This window comes from Gastrolobium bilobum, unplaced genomic scaffold (genome assembly GCF_033153095.1).
Source record: "Gastrolobium bilobum isolate Gb01-03AN ecotype WA unplaced genomic scaffold, APGP_CSIRO_Gbil_v1 utg71954, whole genome shotgun sequence".
NCBI lineage: Eukaryota > Viridiplantae > Streptophyta > Magnoliopsida > Fabales > Fabaceae > Gastrolobium > Gastrolobium bilobum.
Window position 1 is genome coordinate 13830 of NW_026898905.1, and position 16799 is coordinate 30628.

General features: G+C 35.4%; 1 pseudogene; it reads left to right on the forward strand.

The window, feature by feature from the left end:
• Positions 1-1314: 1314 nt before the first annotated feature.
• On the forward strand, positions 1315-16435 carry LOC133285315 (histone-lysine N-methyltransferase, H3 lysine-9 specific SUVH1-like; annotated as a pseudogene).
• The last annotated feature ends 364 nt before the right edge of the window (positions 16436-16799 follow it).

The window sequence follows — 16799 nt, forward strand, 5'->3', positions numbered from 1 at the left end:
CAGTTTTAAGCTGTTATGCGCGTTGTGGGCACGCTTCTCCAAAACCCTAATTTCCATCAATTTTCACCAGAAATCATATTTCTTAGTCCTATGTACCATTTATAACTCGTTTCCAAACCTAGAGCTCAAAATTCTTTCGGCACGCTTTACGGTGCAACTGTACCGCGATATTTTTACTCGGTAAAAACATTATTCATCATTTTTCCAGAAAACTTGCCTAACCACTCAATTATTTGTTCTGAATCCATTTATAGGGTTAGTTTTCCCATTTGAGACCTCCTACTCAATTTTCCTTTCCTAGGGTTACGTGTTTGGCGAATTACTGTTTTACCTTTTTTACATATTTTGGTTCTAAATTCAAGATTTTCACTAATCTTTCCCTTTAACCAATATTTTAAATATAATTATATGATTTAGAAATACGAGTGTTATAAATTAGATGGTGGGAGTTGAGTTGAGGACCAAGGATGGGGTCTAGGGACAAAAAAGAACCTTATGTTTCTGCCTCAGCGTGCTAAAACGCATTATATGGGCGTTTTAATGTGCTATGATAGGAAAAACTCCTTGATGTTCTACCCAAAATACATTGGTAAGGAATTTTAACGTGCCAGGCTTCGGGTGGAGTGCGTTAAAATGTGCAGGGAGGGTTTTTTAATGTGTTGTCCAGGGAAAGGGAATACTTGTGACGTACATTAGAACGTGCTATAGAATGTTTTGACACATTGGACACTGTTGATTTCTCATCTTTTACACCTCCAATCTTGTGTGATCCACTTGGTTTGAGGTTGTAAGTTTGTGTATGGCCTTCCTACATAGAATAATCATTACCATTATTGAGTTAGATGTTAATAAACGTGAAATGAAGTTTTTATGTAAAAAGAAAAAGTTTATTAATCTTTTTACCATAACAATTTTTTGTTTCACAATCTTATGCATCATGAGTTTGTCTTAGTTCTAATTAAGTAATTGAAAAATTAATTCTTGTAGCGTTTAATACCATAACCAAGTTAATACACCGGTGCACAAAGGGTGTTACATTTTATGGTAACAAAGCAACTTTCTAGGGAAAGAACTAACGTATTAGGCTAAGTATGGTGCTTGTTGGATGGTTCTTAGTGTGTACTATGACAATAGATGTCTGGTTACATAGTGTGAACCTGATCAACTCATTCCTTTGTATAACATGTGCATAGTTATGGCCAATACACAGAATACTCAAGGAGCTTTAGTGACCAGTCATATCTTTTCTTAGCTATTTTGGCTGAGATATAGGAAGAATTGAGGGCTAATTGGCAAGCTAATCGGGAGATAATGATGGCATTCATGGAAGAGATGAGGGAACATGTTCAAAATAACCAACCATCACCTCCTCTGGGAAGTCAGGGTGATAGTGAATGTGCAAATCAAGGAAGTAAGCAACAACAAGTCCATATACGATAAATGGACTAGGATGAACTAAGGATGAGAAGGTGGAATGATTTTTGCTAGCATCGACCCCTTACATTCAAGAGGGATTATGATCCTATAGCTGCTGCCAAGTGGCTATAGGCCTTGGATAATATCTTCAAAGTGATGGAATGCCCTAATGCAAAAAAGCTAGTGTATGTCATCTACATGCTACATTGTGATGCCAAGATTATACCTATCCTTATCCTTTTCCATAGGGTCTGAGGGTATTGAATGGAAAAATATTGAGTCAGCAAGCTCTCATGCAAATGACTACCCATAAAAATCAATGTATTTGTTTTATGCTTTTCATATGAGGTTCTAGTTTTTGTGATTACATTAGTGATACCTTTATCCTTGAAGATGCATTTCCATATCAAGGCATCACGACATATAATTGTTTCAACTCAATTCAAATATGTGAAATTTGGCTTTTCAATATTTGCCATAATATTGGTCGGAAAAAAATCCTTAATTAATTAGAAGGATTATACACACAACTACTTTAGAACATAAAAAATAAAAATAAAAATAGAAAATTGGTAGAAGTAGATAAAATAGAAATTGTTAAAGAATACGATAAAAATTGATTTTTTTTGTTTGTAAGTCTATTAACTGTACTTGGATATTATGGAGGCTATTGTGCTAATAACATGTTGTGAAATTGATTGAGAATATGAGAGCAATGAATGGAATTTGTTATGGACCTGACAAAGGCCCATATTCTAGAATGACCAATAAAGGACATAACAAAAGGAAAAGAATCTCCTATTGATGACGATCCTATCCAGACAGCTAAGTAGTTGGACTTGGGCTCCCAATATTACTAAGAGGCCCAGAAGTACACTCCTTCAGGTAACCCATCTATATATACGGGGTTAAACTAATAAGGTACACACTCTCTAAACCCTCTCTCTTAGCTTGTCACTGTGCACACACCCCACGCCTTGACTATGTCGATTATTATTGTGCACAGTGATTGGCCTACCCTCAAGGGTATCTCATTCATAGATACCTGAGAGAGGACACCTAGATCCTATATAAAATATATCAGCCACCGGTTGGACATCTCTGTCTTTCAGACAGAACATAATTGTAGAGAGAAAGATAATCTAGAAATGGGAAAAATGAGAAAAAGAATATAGAAGGAGAAAATACTATCACTTCAACTTGTGATAGACTTTTGTCCATTTCATGTATCTTCACAAGTTCATATTAGACTATATTTATAGGTTAAAGAAAAATAGACAAAAGGGTTAGCCTAGCCCGAAAAGGTGATGGTGATCGCGAAGCAGTTAATCTTGTGCTCATGACATTTGATTCCCTCCGAAGAAGGCTCTGCCAACTCGATGAAGGCGGGGATATCAGGGAAATGGGTCCAGATGCTGAAATTAAGCGTTTGGATATGAAAGCAACCAAAGCTTTGATGAGCAAAGGGGTTCGAACAAACACAAGGAAGAGAGTAGGAGTAGTGCCTGGGGTTGAGGTTAGGGACATTTTCTTTTGGCGAATGGAAATGTTTCTTGTGGGTTTGCATGGCCAGTCAATGGGTGGAATTGACTACATGACTATCAAGGATGGGCTTCAGGAGGGACCTATAGCTTTAAGCATTGTTTCTTCCGGAGAATATGGTGAAGATGCAGAGGATAATGATGTTTTAATTTATAGTGGTCAGGGTGAGAATTTCAGGAAGAAAGACAAGCACATGACTGATCAGAAACTTTAAAGGAGAAATCTTGCTTTGGACAGAAGTTTGAGACGACACAATGAAGTAAGAGTCATCCGGGGCTTGAAAGATGCTGTGAACAAAAGTGCAAAAATCTATGTCTATGATGGTATGTATAAAATCGAAGATTCTTGGATAGAAAGGGGGAAATCTGGTGGTGGTGTATTTAAGTATAAGTTGGTAAGAATGCCTGGACAACCCAGTGCTTTTGCTGTTTGGAAATCGGTTCAGAAGTGGAAGGACGACTTCCCTACAAGGAGTGGCCTCATTCTTGTTGACCTCTCTGGGGGAGCGGAGAGTATTCCTGTATCACTTGTCAATGATGTTGATACTGAGAAGGGCCCTATAACACCTCACAATTTTAAATCAAGTAATTAAAATATCGAGTGAGCAATCAAGTGATGGATTAGTGAAAATCCTAAAGATTATGCCAAAATACAAAGAAAGGGCAAAACGGTAATTAGCCAACACGCAACCCTAGGAAGATAAAAATTGAGTAGAAGGTCTCAGATGGTAAAAATAACCCTGGAAATGGGTTCAGAACGAAAAATTGAGTGGATAGGCAAGTTTCAGAAAAATCAGTGAATAGTGTTTTTCGCGGGTAAAAATACCGCGTTACGATTGCACCGTAAAACGTGCCAGTTGAATTTTGAGCTCTAGGTTTCAAATATGAGTTATAAATGATTTGTTGAGTTAGGAAATACGATTTTGATAAAATTTGATGGAATTGAGTCATTTTGGGAAAAATTGATGAATAGTGATTTTCCGGTGTAAAAATACTGCGGTATAATTGTACTGATAAGCGTGAAAATTTTATCAGTATTGTTGGGAAACAAAAATATGACATGAACAAGAAAAATACGTAGGTCATGAATTTGTGGTTGAAATTAGATGATTGATTAAAGTTAAAACGCGTGTGGGACCCGTCTGTGACTTAAGTGAGTCAAACTCACCTTTTCTTCACACTTTCTCTCTCCTCCCCTCCTTCTTCTTCACGGTGACAGCCCCTCCATCCCCTTCATTGTGCAAAAATTTGATTTCATCATAACTTAGTCGTTTCTCCACCGAATCCATCGATTCTTGTCTTGAAATTCGATGGAAATCATCATCCGAACCCGTTCCACCGATTAGTTTCCCTTGAAACCCTCTCTTTGGTGAGTTATTGCCCATTTACAGCTGCTAATTTTTGGAGAAATTTGAGGTTCATGGAGTCATTTGAGCTTCCATTGTTTGGAGGAGTCTTGGGGTTGCATCAAGCCTTGGTTGTGAGTATATTTCCATCCCATTTACATGGTTTGATTGTAGTTTATTTTCATGAACCCTACACCTTGATTTCGTGATTGGTGATGTTAGAGAGCTCAATTGAAAAATGTGTATTAGATGATAATGTCTTAGAATGATGTGTTAGAGCTAGAAATGCCATGAAAATTATTGGTGAAAAATATGGATTTTTAACTTAGAAAAATTGATGATCATGACTTTGGACTTTTGAAATTGGTGTTAAGACTTTGTATGATGAATTTTGGCATGATGGTATGATGATATAATAGGCTGTGTGAAGGTTGGAGTGATTAAAATTGAATGGAAATTCCTTGGAATGTCATAGGGTAAAATTCGAACCTTTGAGGAAAAATTGAGAAATTGTGTAAATTGGTTATGATGTGAAAATGGAGGAATTGATGTTGAAAAATAATTTGAATGATGTGTTGCGTGATTATATGATGATTAGATGGGTTGTGTGGTGGTTGGCAAGTGTTAGAATAAATGGAAAAATAATAAGTGGTTTAGTTGGCATAAATGAACCTAGAGCGAAATATTTAGCGAAACGATGCTTAAAAGACGTAAAACGGCGAAACGACAGTTGAAATGGCCTTATGGCAACCCAAGGATGGGTACTAAAATGAGAAAGAAAATTTAGAAAAATAAATCCTCAAATAACACATAGATGGCCGAACCTTCAAGGAGGAAGGATGGATTTTGCGGTTTTCGCGTTCTGATGTAATTCGACGCGAAAATGACGAACCGGCACTTGAATTGGCCTCTTGACAACCTAATGAGGCGTAACAAAATGAGAAAGAAAATTTAGAAAAATAAATCTCAAATTAACACTAGTTGGGCCGAACCTTCAAGGAGGAAGGGGAGGATTTTTGTGATTTTGCGTTCTGATAATATTTGACGCGTACGTAATTGTATAGGTTGTCGTACGTTAACTTGAACCCCGAAACTTGAATCTGGGAGTTGCCCTTGGTCCTGGACCAAGTGGATTGAGGTATGTAATTGGTTCAATGCATGTATAATTGTAAATTAGCATGTATTGTTTGAATTATAAGTGATTGGGAATGTCCTCTGTGTAGGCATTCTACTGTGTACCAAGTTGTGGGATAAGCTGCTGCGGAGCTTGTGAAAACAACATTTAAGGTAACCTCTTGGTACTGGGGCTTGTTCCCTTTTTCTGTTCCACCTTGCCAGTTGATGGCAACGGTAGGAAGTGTGTATGAATAGTATAGAACACATGAGCATGCATGCATTATTGCTATGGGTACTGCAGTACCGAGTCTCTGGCCAGTAGACAGTTTTATTAGCCTTCGGGCATTTTCGAACTTCCGCTGGATAGGTCTCCAGGAGGGAGTTCCAGTTGACTGCGTGTTATGGTGTGTGATCCGGGTAGGAGCACACTAGGAATGTCTTTGGCGTTTTGGTTGGTTTGGGCATCATGGTTGTGGTTTCTGTGAACACACCTTGGATGATACCCATAGGCTTATATATGCCCAGGGCGTACGTGGAATTGGGGTTACCATCCCGTATCGTCGTAGTTTGTTTCTTTATATTCCTCATTTCTCTAAATCCCTTGCTATATCCCGTTTTCAAAGTGGTTGTTTTATTCTATTGATATGCATCGAAGTGAACCATTGGGTGGAGTTTTCTCCATAACCTCTTGGTTACTGAGATATATTCGTATATCTCACCCCGTCTCGGGGCATTTATTTCAGGATGTACCTATAGCGTTGGAGCAGCGGGCAAGAGGCCCGCAGGGTGATAGAGGAACATTTTCAGTATTTGGCATATTGTTCATGTTGGCATGCCTAGGTCTAGTAGTTTGTATCATTTAAATTTATGTCTAAATTCGTAATTTGTGTTGTAATATTGTAAAAGGCAATTTGAAGTTAAAGTCGTAAGTTGTAATATTTAAGTGTATGTTGTAAATGTAAGAGAGGCATGATGTACCAAGATGGAAGGATTTTAGGCCTATGTTAGAGTTATGATTACATGCTTATATTGTGAAACTACATGTGAATGAGACCTATGTGATTGAAACAAGTAAGAAATATAATGTGAGCTCTATTGTATAAACTGTGTAATAACTATAAACTGGATTGGGTTGTAAGTGCCCCAAGGCGTTGTTGGTCCTTGTGTGTGCCACCCATTGGATTATTACTGTATTATCATACGTTTATTAGGTACATTTGAGGTTTAAATGATCGTTCACAATTTTGGGATTATTGGAAAAACAAAGGAAACTCTGGCGAAATTTCTGTAGAATTGGCAGATTTTAGGCGAACTTCGGAAGAGCATATCTCCATCCATAGAGGTCCAATAGGGACGTGCCATACGCCATTTTGAAGGTTGAGATGTCCTCTACCTTGTGTAAAAATTTGAGGAAATTCTGGGTTGATCTTCGGCCTGAAAAAAATAGAGAAACACGGACTGCTCATGTGCCCCTGCACCTGAGGCAGATTCTGGATCGGATTTGGGAAATTAATTCCTGCTTCGTTTCTCAGTCAAATTAAGCGTGTGATATATCAAAATGAAGTTTGAGATGTATAGTTTGTAGGATAAAAATTTGAGAGCAAATGGTTGAATGTATTGAGTGCAGTAAATCGAGTAAGGTGAGTGGTTTGGAGCTGTTTTTGGGGTTGTTTGGCTATTTGCTGATCGAACTTCAAACGGCGATAACCGGAGCTAATGAGCTCCGAATTGAGCATATGATAGCTTGTTGAAAAGGGAATTAAGTAAGACAAAGATCTAATCTGAGAAGAAGGTTTGGTTGCGAGCGGTGTGGTTGCAGAAAAATTAAGAGTGAAACATGTCCGAATAGGTAAAAACGTAAAGTTTGGAATTGGGCTAAGTGAGTTTATGGGAACTCCTTAGTAACTTATAATAAGTAATGTGAGTTATAAAAATAGTTTAAATAAGTTTTCCGCAAGAGTTTACAGTTACGGTCACAGCTTTTAATTATTACGCCTTTTTATGTTTTAAATGTTCGCGTAATAATCGGAAAAAGTTTATTCGCATTTTTATAAATGAACTGCTGTGATTGTAACTGCGCTTAATATCATAATTAATGTTAACAATACCGGTGTACAACGGGCTGTTACATTCTATGGTATCAGAGCAGTTTTGTTAGGGAACTCTGATAATGTATATTTATGTTGTGTGTTGCATAGTTGTATGTAGATTCTTATCGATTACTGCATATGTGATTCCTTAGTGTGGGTCTGATCAACCTATTCCTTTGTGTTACATGCGTAGTCATCGTAAGAAGCCTACGTGGCAACTGTGGAGCACCAAATGTAAGTCCTTAGCCTGATGTTGTGGATGCAGTGTTGACTGCTTCATGGACAAGAGATGGCAGTAAGTAAAATATGAATATTATAGGACTTAAAGGAAACATACTTAAATGTTTTTCTGACCTTGTAGATGAAATTTATAAAGCTGGATTGTAAGTGAAAGTTGTAAACAAATCTATGATATGTACGGTATTGCATGGATGAACCTTGTAGTACCATGAATAATAAAGAAATATAATTGAGATGAGTCCATAGTATGGAAAAGGTATTGGTGAAGCTTCCAAGTATGTGTGTAGTATAGTGTGTACAATAGACTTGGTGAATATACTTCATCAAGGTGAGAGGTTTTTTTTTGAATTTTTGAGGGGCCGCGATTTCAACTAAATGTGTCCACTTTGAATTTCTTTGGGACCTCGAGACTTTTTTTTAAGGGACTAAAGTGGAGATCGTGTTTTTTGTTAGGGACCCAAAAGGGACTTTACTCTAATTTAATATTGAAATTAAATTAAATAACTCTAGGAGAATCTGAGGTGAAATAATTCCTAGCTACATTTTAATTATTAAGATCTCAATTCATCTTTACTCATCTTTATTTTTACTCTAAATTTATTATTAATTATAACTATTTTTATTTTGTCTTTTAAAATTACTTTCTACACAAAATTGATTTGTCCAAATTAAAGGGAATGGTGAAACCACACTTTATTACTTGAAATAATTGGTATACTTGCCGTAATCTCAACAAGTTTTTGGCGCCGTTGCCGGAGATTAATTTAAGCCAATATTATTCGTAACTTTCGATCTTTGAAATTTGACTTTGTTTTGGTAAAGTTGGAAAAATGGGTTTTATGCTTTGTTGATTTATGGGAACCTCTTAGAAACTTAAAATAAGTGTTGTATGATAATTAGGCATTAAAAATAATCATTCCGCATTTAGTTTTCAATTGCAATCACAATTATGTAATATTGCGTAATACAGTTGTTTAAATCGTATACGTTATAAAAAGAAATTTTTTTTCGTATTTTTAAACCAATTGTTGTGATTGTAACTAAGCTTAATTTCATAATCAATGTTAACAAACCGATCCAATAACGAGGTGTTACAACAAACAAGAATCAAAAGAGGAAGTTCTTACATGACTGTAAGAACTATTTCTTGGTTGACCCCGTGCTGTTCAAAAAGTGCGATGACCAGATAATAAGAAGATGCGTTCCCAAGAAGAACATGAACAAATCTTATTCTATTGTCATGCATGACCTTATGGAGATCACATAGAGGCATTAAAACTGCTTCCAAAGTTCTTCAATTTGGAGCCCACTCTCTTCAAAGATGTACATCAATATGCAAAATCAAGCAACAGATGTTAAAGAGAAGGAAACTTGACCAAGCAACAAGAGATGCCTCTCAAACCAATTCTAGAGGTAGAATTATTTGATGTTTGGGTTATTGATTTTATGGGTTCGTTCCTTTCCTCTTATGGAAACAAATTTATTTTAATGGTTGTTGATTATGTTAGCAAGTGGGTGGAAGTAGTAGCTTCACCCATTAATGTGATTCAGAATGCCTTGTTGTATCATCAGTGATGGTGGAAAGCATTTTATTAATCATTAGTTTGGAAATTTATTAGAAAAGTATGGGGTAAGACACAATTGCAATCCCATACCACCCTCAGACTAGTCGCAAAATTGAGGTCTCTAACCGATAAGTTAAGAGAATTATAGAGAAAGTAGTTAATCCGTTTAGGAGAGATTGGTCAAGCAAACTGGATGACACACTTTAGGCATATAGAACTGCTTTCAGAATACCATTAGGATGTTCCCCTTACAAACTAATCTTTGATTTGCATGTCATCTTCCTTTGGAGATGGAACACAACTTATTGGGCAATCTCCTCTCTCAATATGGATAAAAAGTTAGCTGGAGAAAAGAGATTACTCCAGTTAGAAGAGCTAGAAGAATTCAGAGCGAACACTTATAATAATGCTAAGTTGTACAAGGAGCGAATGAAGAATTGACATGATAAAAAGTTAAGGAATAAGGAACTGAAGGTTGGACAGAAGATTTTATTGTTCAATTCTAGATTAAAGATGTTCACAAGTAAGCTTAAGTCCCGTCGGACAAGGCCTTATCACATTATTAAAGAGCTTGGGAATGGTTGTAACACCCCGTAAACATCTGGTAATGTTATCATCAATTATGATATTAAGCGCAGTTACAATCATAACAGTTCATTAAAGATACAGTAAAAAAAATTTCTTTTTAATACCGTTTGCAAAATCAATACGTTTATAAAACGTCCATATTCAACATTTTCCAAAAATGTGATTGTAACTCAAAACTATTATGCAATTATAAATACTATTACTTAACATCATACAATTTCTATTTAAAGTTTCTAAGTGGTTCCCATAAATCAACAAAGCACAAATACACAATTTGACGTTCTACCAACTTGAGGTAAATTCAGTTTTCTCAAAATATCAACTGGACTACTTGTCCATAAATTCCTATCTTTTGATATTTTATTCTACACTCTTTCACCTTTCCAAATCACATGCCCTAATTAGAGTTCTACAACTTTGGATATGCTCACTGTAAGTTAATTTCTTAAGACTGTCAAAACTGTAAAAACGGTTCGCTAACATCCCTTACTGCTTTTTAAACTGCAGTCAATTCTCTTATTTATTTTCTTCCAAATTTAGTATGTTCTATTACACATCCCAAGCTTCGATTTGATATATCATAAGCCTAATTTGGGTAAGAAATGAGAGAGAGATGATTTTTTCAAAAATGTAAACTGAATTTGTCCACTTCAGCAGAGAACAGAACATCTCTCACTCAAATGAAGACCGGGAATTTTCTACAATTATAAATGCACCAAATTTTATAAAAAATATAGGGGACATCCTAAGCTTCAAAATAAGGTATGGTACACCTTATTTGGACCACTGTGGAGAGAGTTATAGTCTCTCAAAGTTAGGGTAAAATCTCACTGTTTTTCTAGAAATTTCGACATAGTCTTCTTTGTTTTTACAACCTTTCCCCATTTTATCCAAGTGTGTTTCAATACTCAAAAATGGTATTTAATAGACCAAAAAGGGTGGCATTCAAAGGATCAACATACCTTGGTACACTTATCACCCACAATATCTATCAATTCATATTATGTCTCTTTACTTAATTTACCAATTTTCTCATTACACTTTCATACACAATGTCCCATTTATCTTTCATTATAATTTTCTGATCCCTTGACTGAGTGCTAAAGGACCAACAAATAACTCTTAAAATAATTATACAGGTTGAGTCATATAACTACTAGGTTAATTGACCAAAATTAATTTTTTGTACCAAATGATGAGATTTTTCAAGTTGGGTTTTGACATAAAATTGTGAATTCGATTATTCAAGGGGAAAAGAGGCTAGAGTTGTGGTGGTTCATATTTGAAGGGAAAAGTTAGAATTTCCCAATGAAGCTTGATTTCATGTTTGTCTCAAACGGAAGAAGGGTTATGTCAAAACCTAATTTATGTCTTTGTATTGAGTAATTTACTCTAGGCTTAATGCTTTTGTGGTTTGGTCACCCACAATTGATATCAAAAGTGTATGTTGGATGCTGGAGCTACGTATACAATCTAAAACTTGGATAGTCAACCACATAGACGAATGACACTTGATAGCTAGATGTCACCTGAGTATAATTTTTATGAATTCATTTATCTTAATTTTTAAATTGAATTAAAGATTTATAAGATATTATTGGCTTGATAAGGTGGGTACAGGAATAGAATGAGGAGGACAATATTGTTTAGTGGCATCAGTGAAACAAAAGGACAAAAAGAGAAAATTGTTTTCGCTATGACTCTGTCGAGGGATATGAAGTCGGAGAAAATGTTTGGCCAAATAGATCATTTGTAAAGGCTCTTGCATTATTTCATGGCTTGTAGACCTAGTGGATTGGCCAAGAATAGCAAGATGGTTTTGATTTCATTGTGTTTGATGGTCAAGAGCTTTCAGTTGTATTTTGACATTTGTGAGATTTTTGTTAGGATGCTTAACAAATTATTTGATATAGCACACCCAGATTGTGTGAAGGCCTTTGATATTTATGCTAGTGTAATTCACCAAATTAATGGCTTGGTTGGCTTCTGGGTATGGTAAGGTCCTCAGAGTACCTCAAAAGTTATGATGATTACTAGTAAGTTGTGTAAAAGAAGTTTGAGTGGGATAGGACCAAGGGGCCAAAAAGTCCAAAGAAGAAAGTGGGAGCTCCACCGATGGTGGAAAAACATAAAAAGAAGCCAATATTGAATATGAATTAACTCAAATTAGCCATTGGCAAATTAACAACAAAAGGTTCAAAGTTTAAAGTGGTTACGTAGTAGAAATCATGCTTCTCTTAATGCAGTGACCTTATTGTTGCAATCCTCTCCATAGGAGCTGAGAGTATTCTTGTATCACTTGTCAATCGTGTTGATAGTGAGAAGGGGCCTACCTTTTTCACTATTTTCCATTCTCTTATACATCCAAAACCATTTGGTTTTTGTAGCCTTTGTATGGCTACAACTGTAACAAAGCATGCTTTTTGAATTTTAGGGATGTTAGAAATATGAAGGAAATTCTGCTACATTTTTTTTTTGTAAAACTTAAAAGTATAAATCATTTCAAAATTTTATTTTTTTTAATACGTTTTTGTGAAAGATAACTTTGTCGGGCACGAGGTGTTCTCTTTGACTTATATACTTGTTTGTCATTGTTCGAAATTGGGTCATGACAAAATAATTGAAAGCTAATGAAATTAATATAAAAGAACTAATAGTATTTGATAAACCAACAAAAATAACAACATGAGAAATGAAGCATAATAGAGAAAAGGATGTCTATCCTTTCTAGGTTGCTACATATCATCTCCTTTCAAATTGATAATGTTGTTAAGGTTGAGCTGTGTTGTACTATAGTATGCTCTCTTTATTAGGATAAAATATTACAAATGTTGTCGTGTTAATGTTATTTTCTTGGTTCATTGTATTACTATTGGTTGTAAAACCTTATTTGTCTCATGTATAATATTAAGTGTTATCTGATTTAATTAATAAAAGGGCATAATGGTAATTGACTGTTAAGGAAGTTATTTAAAAAGGTAACTGTTGATAGGTGCAGTTATAAAAAGGTAATGTGGAGTTTTTCTTATAATTGGGTCTTTGAGAAACTGACTACCATCTGAGTTTGCCTATGAGCGTTGTATCCCATCCCTATCAGAAGAAGATACAAGAACAGAAAATGGTCAAGACTCTGAGAAAGTATTCTACCATTAAAGATCTTCCACAATCATGGACAAAGGTATGCTTATGTGAAACTTATGAATTCTAAAGATCCTCTTTCATGTTCTTGATATGATTGTTGTTGAACATGAATTATTGATTAATGCTTACATGTGGTATCAGAGCTTGTGTTTAAGAATTTATGTTTTTCCATATATAATTATAAATGAATTCTTAATTCATGCAAAGTTAGGGTTTTTGAAAATTTTCGATCACCATGATTGTTGATTCCTCTGGATTTTGTTATTGAATAATGTCCAAGTACTGTTGATATTGTACCCTTACAGCTTTTGTATATATTTGAACTTTTCTCGTACACTGTACATTCATATTTTTAATGAAAGTTGCAATGTCAATCAATATTCTACCATTTTTGTATTATGAAAGAATGAATGAACGATTCTGCCGGTTTCGATTTCTGAACTACGGCGCTGGATTGCGCCACAATGGCGCTGATCCGCGCCACTTCACTGGAAATTCTACGAGACCACTGCGCGGGATCGCGCTGGAACGACTCTAACCCGCGCCAATTCTCTGGTCCTTGTACTGACAAAATGTGTCACTGTCACATGTTTATTTCATTTTTATGAATTATTGGAAAACATGAAAGGACATTGATATATATATATATATATATATGAAAGTTGGACAAAGTTTTGGAATTAAATATAGTAGATTTGTTAGTCACCAAAGTGGCCAAATCTTGAAGAGCTATTTTAATTTCAAATATTATGATTCTGTTTCAATTACCATGACTGTGATGCTATGAATAGTATGAAATAATTGTTCATGTTGTGGTATATTGAAGTTCATTATTATAGGACAGTTAGGGATCAACCCGAAAGATGATTATTTATTTTATAGTAAATGAACATGGACGTTGGTATTGTTGGTATACTTCCTTGCATTTGGACATCCAAAGATGAAAAATATTTCTGATAGGGGTATGCATCATTGCCAAAATTATGTGAAACTTTTATAGCATCATTATGGTTAGTGTGTATGTTAATGGATCCCCAAAGGTGAACATTAATATGCATTGAAGTTAGTATATTTGAATCTGTGAAGTACGTTAGTATGTGATATGTATGACTCAAAGTATTAATGTTTTAAATGTTATTCCTCGCAGTACCTGTTGCTACACATTCAATGTTCTCAACTGTTGCAGTTTTTAATTGGCTGAACTTCTCTGAATGGAAAGAGCAAATCCAATTTTACCTTGGGGTAATGGATATGGATATGGCTCTTAGAGAAAAGATACCTGGTGCTGTTACTCCTGAAAGCACTAAGGATGAAAAGAACCATTTTAAGAACTGGGAAAGATCCAACAGATTAAGTCTGATGTACATGAAAATGAGCATTGCAAGCAACATTAAGTCAGCTCTTCCACAAACTGAAAGTGCCATAGAAATGATGAGACTTGTGGAAGAACGCTCCCAAACTACTGATGAGTCTCTTGCTGGGACACTTATGAGTACAGTGACCACCATGAAATTTGATGGTTCGCATACTATGCATGAGCATGTTATTGATATGACAAGCATTGCGGCAAAATTGAAATCATTGTAAAGAATATATTGTTTATTGATTTGTTTGTCGTTGGCAAGATATTGTTGGTGGAATTGTTTGTGACATGTGGAACAAAGAAAAAAAGGCTTTGGAAGCTTAACATCAAAAGATAAACTTTTAGACCTTGGGATTAGTCCCACTTATTTTTCCACCATGCTCTTTTGGAATAATGATTATTGTGTTAGATGATTGGTTGATTGTTGGTTGTATGTCATAGTTGCATTCATATAGAGTTTTTGTTCATTGGTACACGAACCAATGAACAAGCAATTTAGGCTAGATTGCATGGTTAGTGTACGGACTAATGTACAATTGAATATTAATTGGATGAATTGATTGTTTAGTAATTTGGCACATTTAACATGTGTATAGACTTCCCTTGCGAATTTATCCTAAGAGGTATGGCTCTTGAAAGTTTCATACCGATACTAGCTTTGAGGTACGACTTATTGGAGTTGTCCTAGTGTACTACGTATATAAGTTAAATCAATTCTATGATGCCTCTATTCATATGTTGCTATTATACCATGTGTACTAACCCTTCATATGGGAAAAAGAACTTAAGGATGGAGTGATCCTCCAAGGACCCTTAGTTTACTGATATTTATATCTTACCTCGTTTGTGGATTATGTTTCAGGTATTCCATGGGGAGGAGCTAGTACTTTCAAGGGAAAAGAGCCCATATAAGCCATGAGAGCTTCAATTTGATGACTCAACATATTTTAGGGATGAAATACTTTATAGGACTATTTTTGAGTTATGTAATTGAACATAAACATGAATGTATTGTAAATGTGGTCCCAACTGATATAATTGTAAATAAGGAGCCAAGTGTAGCAAGGTAATGATGTTTTGGTCATAAACATGTTTCAGTTAGTGCTCTTGTGATGCATTTGTTGGCTTAAAGCCAAAGATATTAGTTTTGCATAATGATCTTGTTATGAATGATACATTGAATTAGAACATAGGTATAAGATGTATATAATGTATAGATGATGGCTTGATGCCTTTTTGCTGAATCCATTAATGGATCTCTTAGAAATGAGTGTATGTAGTGTTGGATTTCATCTATGTACTTGGCTATGGTCAATTAGATGGTGAAAGTTGAATTGAGGACCAAGGATAGGGTCTAGGGACAAAAAATAACCTTATGTTTCTGCCTCAACATGCTAAAACACATTATATGGGCATTTTAGCATGCTATGATAGGAAAGACTGCTTGATGTTCTACCCAAAACACATTGGCAAGGCGTTTTAACACGTCAGACTTCGGGTGGAGCTCGTTAAAACGTGCCAGCATGTTAGGTCTCTGGATCCTATACGTGCTGGTACATATATTTGTAAGTATGCAGGAGAAGTTATTGATAAGGTAAGTCAGAATGGGGATGGAAATAATGATGAGTATGTTTTTGATGATACAAGCCGTATTTATCAAACATTCAAATGGAATTATGAACCTAGCTTAATGATAGAGGTAAGTTCACAAAACTCTAGTGAGGATTATGCCATACCATCTCCTCTAACTATAAGTGCCAAGAGTCTTGGAAATGTGGCTAGATTCATGAATCATAGTTGCTCCCCAAATGTTTTCTGGCAGCCAATCTTATATGAAGAAAAATATGAGTATAATCATGAATCCTTTCTTCACATTGCATTTTTTGCCCTTCGACACATACCTCCGATGACAGAGTTAACATATGATTATGGAATTACACGTTCTGGTCAAGCTGAGGGTAGTAGTGCACTCAAAGGCAAAAGGAAATGCTTGTGTGGATACACAAAATGCCGTGGTTCTTTTGGTTGACATTTTGTTTCAGTAGCTCAGAGACATGCATGATGCTGGCAAATGTATTCGTGACTAAAAGATTTTTGTGGATCTCTTGCATGTTTCCAATATCCTTAGTTATTAAGATCTGATCTTTGCATGTTACCAGCACACTTGAAGCTGTAGAAATGTTTACTCTGATAGTTCAGACAGCTAGTTTTTTTTCTGGAGTGCTAGGTACATTTTTGACAAAAACATTAAGCTTTTGTTTGGGAAATTAGAAAGTAGAGGAGACAAAATTTAGTAATGTATGAGAATGAATGGATCAAGTTTCCTTGTTAATTTTAATTTCTCCCATTTTCTTTATACTGATTCCTAGCACTCTCTTCTTACAGTCCCTCTC